Below are 13,749 nucleotides of genomic sequence, written 5' to 3' on the forward strand. Positions count from 1 at the left end.
AACCTAGGTCATTCTTCATTAAAAGGCTAACTAAAGTTAATTAAGGCTAAACTAGTGAGCTAAACTAATCAAGAGTTGATTGATTTTTGCTAATTAAATTAAATGGATAAATTTGATTAAAAACCTAATTAACTACTGAAATAAAAATGGGAGTTTTTTAAACCTTTTTAAAGTAGAGTCCTAGGAGTTATAGGATGTTAGATTTTTTATCTATTCTTTTTAACTAGGCTTAAGTTAACTTTCACTCTCTTGACTCAAATTAAACCTCTTACACAACTTTGTATAAATGTGCTTTTCTAACCAATTCAATTAACCAAGTCCTTTCATAATTTTTTAGAAGTCCCTAATCAATTTATTAGTTAGGCACAAAGTGATTAAAATCTCCCTTAGTTTCCCTCAAGTACAACTTGGCCTATGGTAAGTCTAATGCATAATTTTACACACAAGACATTTTTTCAAACATTAATCAAACATATTTATGCATAACCAATTAATGTAAGACACATTCAATATACATAAAACATATATTTATATGAATTACAATGTATTGGAGAAAATTTTCAGCAACAACACAAAGTGAAACTAAGTGAAAAAACACTAAACCAATAAGTTAAATACTAATTTTGGTTAATAAAAACAAGGAAAAGTGTGTAATTTGGGAAAATATTACATGATTTTTTGTCAATAATAACAAGAAAAAGTGTGTAATAAATGTGACTTATCAATTCTCCTGCATTTACCTTTTACACTTCAGGAAAAATAAAAAAAAAACTCTTTCAAAATATCAAAACAAGGACAAAGTAAAACAAAATAACTTATTAAGGGTAATCAAGTTAAAAGTCAAGGAAAGTTTTCACAAAAAACATGAGATATTGTTGCTCTAGTTGGAATATCTCATCAACCACAAGTAAATCTTTAAAAAAGTTACCATTTCATAAAGAGAGCCTCACAAAGATAGTGTAGCACTCAAACACTCAAGTGTTTAGAGTTTAACAATTTCACTCAAAATTTTTAGCAAAAATGTCCTACCATAAGCTTATAATCTCTTTATCTCTCCACTATTAACATGCAAATGTTCTCAATAATTAAATGGACTTTAGTGGGATGTAATGCAACTATGAAATGGATGCTCTTGGATTCACAAGTGAAATCTAGGGTTTGACTCAAGGAATTAAGTCTTAGCCACAATATAAATATGTGCCAATATTTAAATCTTTCTAAAACTTCACTAAGTGGATACAAAGTGAAAAATCGATGGAAATGTAAGTGGAATGGATGTGAAAAGCAAAAAAACAAAAACAAAAACAAAATATGTCACTTGTAACTCAAGTATAAATCCTTTTATTCAAACTTTCTTTTCTTTTTCTTTTTTTCAATTTTCTCATCACTGTTTTCTTTTTCTTGTTTTTATTTTTTTCCCTAGTCATCTTGGTTATCAAGTAATAAGAGAATAATGCACTTGTTCTTCGAATGAAATGGAATGATGGAAGAATGAAAAGTGAGAAAATGAGTTGTATCCACTAAGTTAAACCTAAGAAAGATGAGAATGTTGAAACACACTTTGAAACCAATACATGCAATCCATAGTAAAATAGGGATAGTGCTTAAGAAATAAACAAAATAAACAAATAGCTCAAAGGGCTAACAAAAAGGCTGATCAATCCATTAGGGTTGGCCTTTTAATTCTTTTGGCTATTTTTAATGAATGTCATTATCATCTTTCCTATAACAAATGCAATGATGTAGCCTTGATTAAGAGGAAAAACAAGTTCTAGAGGGCATAAATGTTAAAGACAAACTACACAAAAGTGTTTAGGTTCCTTTCAACAAAGGTTTTTTTTCCCCTCTCTAAACAATTGCACACAATCTAACAGAAAACTTGTTTAACAAGGTAAAGCATGTAACATCCTGAATTTCTTAATCCTGTGATTAATGGTTGATTAAGGGTAAAATGGTGATTAGTGTAAGATTAGAGATTTGGATGATTACTTAATAATTTGACTTATTGGCATGTTGTATGAACATATATGGGTGATAGGAGTGCATTTCAGGTCAAAGCAAGTGCGCGTGGTAAGAATAAATCTCACCATGCCACTTGCCATGACTTGTGCCTGCGGCGCATGGACCAAGAAATTACTTCTTAAGTTGGGAAATCTAGTGATGTTCAGAAGTGAAAATTTAGAAACACATGAGAGAAGGAGAGAAGAGAAGCTAGAACAAGTTATTTTAGATAATTAGAAGGTACTTCTGATTGATAATTTGTTAGGTAAGCTATGTATAACTCTTACCTTCCATTCTATACAAATTTCTCTAAAAATGAGTTATAGGGAAATTGAATCAGTGGAATTTAAGAGGTTTAATTCTTTTCCAATAGTAATAAAAAGGTTTTTGGGAGTTAGAGTTTTGCGACTGGTTTAAAACTAAATGGTAAAGCTTTGAACTCGTAGGCTCGATTTGGCCTTAAAGAGAGAGAGTTTTAGGGCAAAAATTGTGTTTGACTGAAACAAGACTGGTTGAGGTGATGTAAAGTAGTAATTAGATAATAATGAACTTAGAATGAATAAATAAAAAAGAGTATACAGATAAATATAGCCCTAAGTAGTAAATATGAGTTTTTGGTCAAAATGGACCAAATGACTAAAATGTGCCAAATGTGTTTAGATTGGCATATTGGATATGTGACTAGAGAAAGAAACTTGAGATAAGCTATTGTGATAGTTGAAATTTATAGGTAACCTTTCTAGTGACAGAAGGGTTGAGGTAATTAAATAACTTCCTTCGTTTGACTGTTTATTGTAACTGTGTGTGAGTATGCTATGTAATGTATAAAATGGTTTTGAGCTGAGCATATTTTATAACATTGCGTGATTGTTGTGTGAAATGACTTTTGATTGAAATAAAGCATTGAAATGTATGATTCCAAATGAAATGTATTAATTGTATGTGTTATGTGTAAGAAATTATATACAATGGTAAATGAAAACCTTGAATGGTTTGGAAAGTATGATCATAAGGATGAGAGTTTACCCGAGTGTAGGTGGTGATAAAGATCATATGGCAGGGTTTCCTTAATACCCAAGAGGGTGCAGTATTGGAAATAACTCTCCTTAGTGCTTATTGAGGTGTGGTGTTGGAGAAGATCTCCTTAGTGCCTATTGAGGTGTGGTGTTGGAGATGTGAGACTCGTTAGTGTTTGTGTGATACGGTATTGGAGTCAACAACACTCCATTGTGTATATTAGGGAAAACCATAGTTCATATATGCATTAGAACATCTTTGGCCAGGTGATTTTACCACTGCAGGTAAGCTCACGGCTTATGAGAGTGTACATTAGTCTAAGGCGAGCTTATGGTTTCGTGTCGTGGTGATTTGGAGGTTCGGTTGATAGTGATCATCATGCTATGATGCTATGAGATGTTATGGAAGGATATGTGAAAGTGGTGAAAAGGAGGGAATGAATATATGTTATATGAATATGAATAAAAATGAGATATGTGATATAAATGCTATTTTAATGAGATTTAAATGATATAATATGCTTTGTTTCCATATTATTGCATGTGATAGTTAATAAGAGTGAGTTATTCTGTTATTGAGATTTTTATCTCACCCCCATGGTTACATGTTTATGGGATCGAGCAATACTCTAGGCAAGGGAAGAAATTCAGGACCGGCTTGAGTTTTTGAAGCCGTGTATACTCAGAGTTGTGTAATGAACTGAACTAAAAACTTTGTGTATATATGTGTAAATAAGTTACCATAGGATTGCATGCATGTTTTGAGTAGTGGATTGGCAAAATTATAGCCTGATTGTGGATATTTGTGATGAAATGAATTAGGGGCTATGATTTGATTATATTTATGTAAAATTATTGTTGATTGTTGGTGAATCTTAAGCTCAAGTGAGAAATTATGACGAAATAAGTAATTTGAGGCTAAGATTGTATTGTGAAGGTTAATGTATGTGTTTATGATGAGAAAAAGGCTAAGTGGCCTATGTTATGTCAAGAAATGGCATTTTATGCAAAATTGTGAAATGTGGAAATTGATCATAGAAGGGTCACATTTTAATATATGTATGTGATTGAGATAAATTATAGTCAATCAGGTATATTAGGTCCTTTTGGATTTGATTCAAGGCCTTGTGTGATCTAATGAGAGAAAGGGATCAATTTGAGCGCTTGGGTGTGTAAATTGTTTGAAAAAAGTGATTTTTTGCATTTAGATATTCAAATTTTGATCGAATTATTATATTGTGTTCATACCTATCTCATTAGTTAGCTTATGAACTAAGCTTCATGTGAGTGCTTGAATCACTCTAATCGGATATTGTATGTGGAAACGGCATGCATCAGAAGTTTGATATTTTTGCTATCAAAATGATAGCATAAATTCAAATAAGCACGCCGCAGTGCATGGTGACACATGCCATGGCGTATGACATAAGACAGGCTAAGTGTGTGGCTTTGTGCCACAGGCTGTAGCACATAGACCAAATCCTAACTTTATTTTATGATGAAAATGCATACAATTGAGATGGGAATGCTCATGTTTTGTGTCCACTAAGTATAAATAAATGTGTGAATTACTTTCGCTTTGTATTCTTTGATATGGTATGATTTTGAATAGTTTTACAAAATAAGTCTTTGCCCAAAGCTTTTCAAATGGGATTTGATTATTATAATTGATGTGTTGGTATGGTAATTCCTATAATCTTCTCCTGTATTGAGTGGATATAGAAGGATGTTACAAAACAACTAAGGCAACATCATTTCAAGAGTTTAAGTTTTAAAAAATATTCAAAACAAGTTTCTCATATAACCCAAGACAAAACAAAATAATTTTTTTTATAATTTTCCAATTTTTTTAAAAAAGCAAGAATCAAATATTTTTGTCTCCCCCCACACTTAAATCGTGCACTGTCGTCAATGTATGCATAAACATGTCCTTAAACAATGTTTTCACAAAAGAATACCTGAAAAATGCATAGAAGAATCACATTTTAATTCCGACATCCTCATGTGTTGCCTTCAAGTAATTGAATCTTAAAAGCTAACAACGTAAATCTGCTAGCAATATCCAAACGAACAGCTTTTACCTCAAACGATGTGCTAGCACTCAAAACGTTTGTCCATTTTCTTAAACATTGAACTACTCTTCTCTAGGGTATTTCTGTGGCTTTCAATGTGTTTTGCCATCAAGACTTCTCTAACTCTCTCTAATGAGCACGGCCCCTCCTCTATCATATATATAGATTTGGATTTTTGTCTTCTTTAATGAACCAACAGGAAAAGTAGATTAAATTTACCTCATAAATAAAATCCATAATATTATATCTAATATAATTTTATCTTATAAATTTAAATTATAAAACTGATATGATATTCTCCCAAATCATATTAGTTATTAAATTTAATTTATCATATAAAATTAAATTTAAAACTAACATAATATATAATATAATATAATATAATATAATATAATACAGTGTAATATATATATATATATTGCGTATACATATTATATATACACACACACTTATATTTCTAAAATATATATATATATATTATATTATATATATTTAATTTCATATATCATATACATACATATATCGGATATACACACACACATACACACAAATATATATATTTCAAATATATATATATATAATTATATTTTGAATTTTATATTTCATATAAATATTTATCAAATAAATATTCATATATATATATATATATATATAATTCATTCACCCTAGATAAAGCATTACATTCATTGAATTTAGACACCTTATAGATTCAATAAACTTGAACATTGTAGGTCAAGTTGGGCTATTCTTGTGTGCGACCCTGTAGGTCCACATAAAGTTCGTAATAGGCTAATTATACTACTAGCCCACAAGTCACAAGTGGCTTATAGCCAAACATTACAATTATCCAATTTATATGGGGATTGATAATCTGATGTAACCTATCATATAACTGTATCACATCACTTTTGTCACATGATATTTTAGCTAAGTGTGAGAGATAAAATTGTCATTCTCTTTTACTTAACCATTACTTTCTCGATTTTTGAGTGGACTGATTATAACAATGGTAAAAATTATTTTCATTATAGTATGGTCATATATTTTCTTAGTTTTACTCATCGAGGGACCTAGTAATATCTCTCAATTAATGTGAAGAAAAAATTCCATTTTGAAAAATCATATTCCTCTGCATAAATATTACTAAACTCAATCATAGCCTTTATGATCACCTGATTAAAGGCGACTTTTGACTAAGTCAAAGTTCAGTGGTCATCATGTAAAACTCCATAATGATCTCAGGTCAAAGGGCTTAATGATATGGTTACATATGAGATAAGTTTATGACTTGTATCATGCAACTTCCTCATAACTGGTCAGTCCAGCACCTTGTACTTTTTCAAGTGTCTATGACTTTAATTTATATTTCTATAATTCATTAAAATCATACTAGTCTTGTTTCATTTATGATTTCTTATAGATGACTAACCAGGGACATTTAGGACAATCACTATAGTTTGTCCAATGATACATTTATCATAGTGAACATGTAATTAATATGATAACAAAAGAAAAATTTATTAATGTTTACTGTACAATGATTGGCCCTAGGGCACAATTTTCAACATGTAGTTTAACTGGGGAGCTAGTTTTCTACTTTCTTTGTTTTGACTCTTTGAATTTATATTTGTGAATATTTTTATTTTTTCTAATTATATTTATTTTTCTTGTTCTTCTTATTGATTTTATGACTGGCCACCATTTAATCAACTCTATGGGTAATCTTGATGGATTATAAGGTGAAGAGAGAACCTAAATATAGAGAAATAAACAAAAATAACTAGGCTTGGGATAGTTCTAGAAATTTGTGGTGACTTAAACTATAGCTTCATGGTTTAATTAGTTGTTTGGGTATTGTGGGAATGAATTTAACATTAATTAAAAAGGGACTAATAATTTGAGAGAATGTTTGGACACTTTTGAAATAGTTGTTACTATAATTAATCAAAATCAACCCAAAGGATAGAAACTAGCAACCTATAGGGTGAATCTTAAACCCCACTGCTTTAAGTGCTTGTGTTTTCATCATCATTGTTTTCTTGATTTATTTTTATTATTTATATTTTCATCAAATTATCCATTTTATCTATTTTTTAATTATTAATTATTTAAATTAGTAAAAGCATAACTTCCATGCGTTCGACACCTAAAATACTTTGGGTAATTTATTACTGTGATCTCATACACTTACGAGAGCTATTAAGTTTTTGGCATCATTGCTGTGGAAGTTACAAAATTTACTAACTACTTAATTTTTAGTTAAATTTTTTTATATTTATTTTTATTTATTTATTTATTATTTTTATGCCATTGTGAAGTTCTGGTGACTTAAATTTTATTCCTATTAATCTAGAAATTGAACAGTTTTGTGGGAAAAATAAATCCTAAATAAGAAAAAGGATGGGTGACAAAGCTATTCCATAGTCACCTATTATATTTAGAGATATTCAACGCCCATTCATCACATCTAATTCATCATGCATCCAAATGAGTACTAGAGTGCATAATTATGAATTTAAAAACATTCACTTAAATGCTCTACCTAATTTCAATAGGCATCAAGCTAAAGATGCTTTGGATTTTATACAAGAATTTTATGAGGTAATTGATACACTACTGCTAAAAATCTATTGGATGACAATATAATGCTGCGTTGCTTTCCTTACTATTTAATGCGAGAAGCTTGTCAATGGCTTTTATGCTTACCAAAAGTTTTTATAAGCTCTTAGATAAAGATGTATGAGCAATTCATATTGAAATATTATTCTTCTAAAAAAAATTTCAAAATTAAGGGACAAGATCCACTTTTTGATTGCAACATGGTAAATTGTTTAATGAAGCTTGGGAACGTTATAATCTTCTTATAAGCCAATATCCCCATCACCAATTTTCATATACTTTTGATGGATTTTTTTTTTATGATGGGCACAATTTTGAATGCCAATTAAAAGTTGATAATGCAGCTCGAAATGATCCATGTAATATGATTGCTGAAGAATGCTGGCAATAAATTCAAGGCAAAAGGCAATTTGAGGAAAGAGGGTGATGGCTAATGAAGTTTCTACATTATTGAACTATGGTATTTAACTAATAGTTTAAATTTATTATTGAAAAATTTTAGTTTTGTTAATTTCCTCTCTTCTACTAATAATTCTCTTTATGCAAGTTATGATAGTGACTATGTGGAAGAGGCCAATTATATAGGAGCTGGTACTAATCCAGTTAATTCTAGGAATGACTCACACTCCAACACATATAACCCTGAATGGAGAAATCATCCAAATTTCTCTTGGAAAAATTTCTCTACCCAAGGGCCACAAGCACAGGTAGGCTTCCAACAATAAAGAAACACAATTGAGGATCATACAATAAAGTTAGAGGAATCTTTGGCTCAAATGGTAACTAACCAAGTGAACAGTATGAAGAGCATTAATCAAGAAATTGACCAACTAAAACAAGCAGTTGTTTCAACTCAAGCTCTTATGAATAATATGAAATCTCAAATGGGTAATTCTTTAAGAAATATGGAGACTCAAATAAGTAATTTGGCTAGCTTAATTACTGAAAAGAGTCAAAATAAACTTTCAAGCAATACTGAAGTCAATCCATGAGAGGAAGTCATGATAGTTACCTTATAGAACGATAAAGAACTCTAAGAGGTTAATAGTGGGGCTAAACATATATTAAAACGGTAAGTGAACAGAAAAATGAAAAAGATGATCAGGTAATTGAGGTGCCTAAGGTTAATAGTGCAACTTGGAGTGTCCATTCTCCTTCTAAAGCTAAACCTTATATACCCCTCATTCCATACCCTGAGTGCCTTCGAGAAAAAGATCCAAATTTAAGCTTTCAAAAATTCCGTAGGATGTTCAAGATCATTCAAATTAATATTCCCTTTATAGAGGCATTGGCAAAGATGCTTGCTTATGCCAAATACATCAAGGAGCTAGTTTTAAACAAGAAAAGGTTAGAAGAATATGCCATAGCTACACTTATATTATCAAGGAGTACAGTGCGATTCTATAAAAAAAGCTACCACCCAATTGAAAGATCGAGGGAGTTTCACCATTCCTTGTGATATTGGTTCTAATATTATTGAAAATTGTTTATGTGATTTGGGTGTGAGTGTTAACTTAATGCCTTATCCTTTATGCAGGAAACATGGTATAATAGATATTAAGCTGATTAATGTGACTCTTCAACTTGCAAATAGATCACTTAGATATCTATATGATGTAGTTGAGGATGTCATAGTGAAAGTTGGTAAACTTATATTCTTGTAAATTTTATTATTTTAGACATTGATAATTGAAATGTCACACTTATATTAGGAAGACCATTTTTAACCACTGGAGGTGCCTTAATTATCGTGCCTAAGGGAGAATTAACATTCAAAGTAGGTGAGGAAAAAAAAGATATTTAAATTTACTAAATCTACTAACCTCCATATTTTTGAGAAATTTTAATGCAGCATACATGTGACACAGGAAGAGGAGAAACATCCAAAGGACTATCCCTTACATACTTTAAAAAATAAAGAGGAGGAAATTAGCAATGGAGAAGGGAGCGAGCTACAAAGGTATCCTAAAGATCTACCTACTAGTCTTTGCAAAAGTTCAAGCACTCATATATTAGAGTTAAATTGAAATGTCCCTTACTCATTAACAAGAACTCCAAGGGGAAGATGAATGTTAGGTGGGAGAAGAAGGTGTCTTTTAATTCAAGAAGACAAGATTCATACCATACTCAAAAGGCATCTCTTGATTTTGCAGCGATGTCTAGCTATAGACATTAATTGTAGTGCTTGTTGAGAGGCAATCCAATTTTTTATTTCCTTTTCATTATTATTTTAATTTGTTTTTTTTACCATTTGTTATCCCTATAAAATTTTATTTCATCACTAAGACCCCTTTTAAGATGAATTGCAAGATAATGCTTAAAAGGGAGCTTCTAAAAGGTTTTCAAAGTCACATCAAAGCAAATTAAATTACGGGAGTCTCAGTTCCTTTATTTTTTCTACAAACATTGAGGATAATGTGAAATTTAAGTATGAGGGAGGGTTTATCATGATAAATTTCTATTGCATATGTTGTTATAATTTTCTTAGCAATTTACATGCAATAATTAGCCTTATTTCTGAAAATTTTGAATTTTTTTTCGAACTTTTGGCTTTTTATTTTTATTTTTTTTGAACTTTTTGGTCTTTCACACTATTTTATTTAACTAAATAACCACTAAAGGAAGCTATTTGTTAAAGAATTTAAGACTACCAATACTCCATGGGAGTTTATCAAAAATTTACTTAATGTATGGATTATCTATCCTATTTATTCATGTTTATGTTTGAAAAGCTAACACCTTGCAAAGTAGTTAAAAAGAGAATGATCCTTGTAACATCCTGAATTATTGATTCTAGCGTTAATGATGATTAAATATGAATTAGTAATTTAATGTGAAATTAGGATTTTAGATGGTGGAATGTTATTTTGACTCTTTGGGATGTTATATGAACATATATGGGTGAAAGAATGGTGTTGTGAACCAGAACGTGTCAGCACAGTGAGGAATTCCCTTACTATGCCATGCACCATGGCTAGAATTGGATGCACTACAGCGCATGGTGCAGAAACTTGGTGAATAAGAACATGTTAGCTTGTGAAAAATGGAAGAAAAAGGAGGGAAAAAGGGTTCAAGAGTGGAAAAGAAGAGGAGCTCTACTATAACAAGTAATTTCGAGAGTAAGTATGACGTTTCTAGCCTATTATTTATCGAATAAGTCATATATTGCCTTAACCACTAATTCTACTCTATTTTCTCTTAGTTTAAACTATTGAGAAATTGAATTCAACAGTTTTAAGGAGTTGATTTCTCATCATATAGTAATAGAAAGGTTCTCTAGAATTAAACTAGGACTTTGTGATTAGTTTGAGTTGAATCGATAAAGTTTTAAAACTGTAGGTTCGAATTAACCTAATTTAGAGAGAGAAAGCTGAAAGAAATTTGATAGTGGGTATGTTAGTACTTGAATTAAGTAGCGATTGGATGTAGAAGGTGTGAATCAACATGAATTGGGGAAATGATAACGATTAGGTGCTTGATTGCTATAATTAGCACCTTTTGTCAATGATGAAATTGACTCTAGGTGCCTAAATTGTGTAGATTCTTGTATATGATGGGTTGTAATCATGAGAAGGAGCTTGAGTAATGTTGTGAAACATAGGTAACCTTTCTTTTGAATAGAAGAGTTGAGGTAACTATATAGTCGGTTATGTTTATTAGCTATTATAACTATGTAGAAATAATTGTATAATTGTGAAATCAATGTTTTGTAAGTTTTTATGCATGATTTTGAATTATAAATGGTTTTAGCATGAAATTGATTTGTAAAATGAAAGTTTGATAAATACTTGATTTGATTGATATGTGTGTGTGTGTGTGGTATAAAGTGTAGAAAAGTGGTAAATTATGTGTGAGAAGCATGATTATAGGGCGTTGAGAGTTCACCCAAGGTATATGTGGATGTGTGCATAGAGATGTGAGTGAATAAATCCATATAATTGGGCTGGCACTATGGGACATTTGGTACAACATTATACAAGCTGATATCATAGGTCATCCAATATAACATTATATTGAAATTATTACCATGGGACATTAAAGCAATTTGGCAACTCCCTAGTACCCGTTACGGTGCAATTAGGAGTCAACAATGCCTCTATCACAAGTGAGTGAAATAGGGAAAACCATAGTTCGTAAATGAGATAGATTACCTTTGGCCGAGTGTTTCTACCATCGAAGGTGTGCTCGGGTCAATATGTGATTGATCCATTAGAGCTTATGGTTTCATGTCGGGGAATTTTGGAGGTTTAGTGGATAGATAATCATGCTAGTGAATGTGATTGTGTGAAATGTTAGAAAAGAGAACAACTATATGAAAAGCTATGTTTTATATATACAATTACTTGATTTTATTTACTTTCATGCAATTGTTTGTGATAATGGACATTAATGATTTATATTGGTTGCTGAAATTTTGATCGTACCCATGGTCATTTACATTTTTTAGATTCTAGTAGTAATTATGTTAAAGGGAAAGATTTAAGTCGAGAATTGTGATTTCTTGCTAAAGGTCTGTAAGAATTGGTGCGATGAGTTTGTTTGTTAATAGTTAAGAATGTGTATATAAGTTGCCATAAGAATTATAGTACTTGTACATGAACATGTTTGGGTTGTTAACATGACCATAGTTTTGATATCCTAGCTCATTGTATGTATATGTGTGTATGTGATGAAAATGACTGCATGGGCTAGTAGATGAGTATATATGTGTGTTGAAGTGAATTATGTGTGTTATGTGTAAAGTTGGCTAGTTTTGTGGAAAGTATATGAGAGAAGTGAAATTTGTGCCCAAATGTGTGAAATGGGCAATTAAACGGCCAAATGTGTGAATGTGTGTAATATAATAGGTCGTATTTCTTACATGCTTTTCTTAGGTATGTAGGACCACATTTCATGATAGGAAACTCTAAAATGTGCATTTTAGGTATTAAATTAGGGTTTCAGGTCCTAATGAGAAAGTGTGCATATTAGGGGTATTTTGGTCATTTTTCATTTTGTTAGGAATTCAAGGGAGAATTAGAAATTTTATGTGTACATTAGTTTTAGGACCATTTCTATATGTTAAGAGCTTTCATATTCATTGATATCACATTCTCAGTGTAATTTTGCCTAAGTGTTTAAATACAAGTATTAAGGGTAATTTGGTCATGAAATGCCACTTTTTCATGAACTTAGGGTTAAGCTTGAGATTTATATCTTTTGATGAGCTAATCATTAGTTTTTATTAATTCATCTTAGGTTGAGATTTATTAGGAAAAGACAACATTTTACGGTTGTCTCCTTAATGTTTTCAATTAGTTTTTGATTTTGATTCAAGTATATGCTTGTATATACTTAAGTCTTGTGAAGCTTTCATATTCATTTTTCTTTAGTCATTTAATACTTTGAATGAATTAAATATTTTATATCTTATCTAACTAAATAAATGTCACACCATGGTTATTTGATTTAATTGTGACTTAGATGAATTAATGTGACAAATTAAGACATAACTGAAGGGCAATTGAAGAGAACTTCCAAGGAGCATTATGGACATGATTCAGACCTGGAATGAGACCAATTGGGCTTGATTTTCATGGTATATAATAAGGCACACAAGAGGTTTCAATGTACTTGCACACAAGGGATCAAGTTGACTTGTCAAAGTTCAAGATAATTGCAATGTGTTTGAGAAGCTCGAAAGCAAATTTCAGATCTAAATTTGAATGGCATTAGGAGTGAATTCCAAGGCAATTAAGGGAGTATAAGAGCTTACCATATACATGCACATGTGGGATTAGAAGAGCAATACTGAACTTATCAACTAAGTGACTTGCAACCTAAACTACCCTTAACTTGCCTTAACGACTTGTTTAGAGTTTTATGGCAACTTATTTAATAGGTAGCCCTTATTATTTTTTTCCAAAACAAATATAGAGACTAGGATCAATTTTTCAAATCATTCACTCATATTTGCATATTTAAAACTTCAAGTTCATCAAATCCTCTCACTTCTCTCTCTACACTTCCACTCTCTCTCCTTCATATCTCTCAATCTAACC

The 13,749-nt window shown here is 30.8% G+C and overlaps 1 non-coding gene across 1 annotated transcript; it reads right to left on the minus strand.

The window, feature by feature from the left end:
* Nucleotides 1-7,873: 7,873 nt before the first annotated feature.
* Nucleotides 7,874-7,978, minus strand: LOC129304289 (small nucleolar RNA R71). The gene has a single exon (XR_008591655.1). It is a non-coding gene; the product is annotated as a small nucleolar RNA R71 (small nucleolar RNA).
* Between the last annotated feature and the right edge of the window lie 5,771 nt (nt 7,979-13,749).

Source organism: Prosopis cineraria, unplaced genomic scaffold (assembly GCF_029017545.1).
Source record: "Prosopis cineraria cultivar Desert tree isolate PC_DT_omini unplaced genomic scaffold, ASM2901754v1 PC2, whole genome shotgun sequence".
NCBI lineage: Eukaryota > Viridiplantae > Streptophyta > Magnoliopsida > Fabales > Fabaceae > Prosopis > Prosopis cineraria.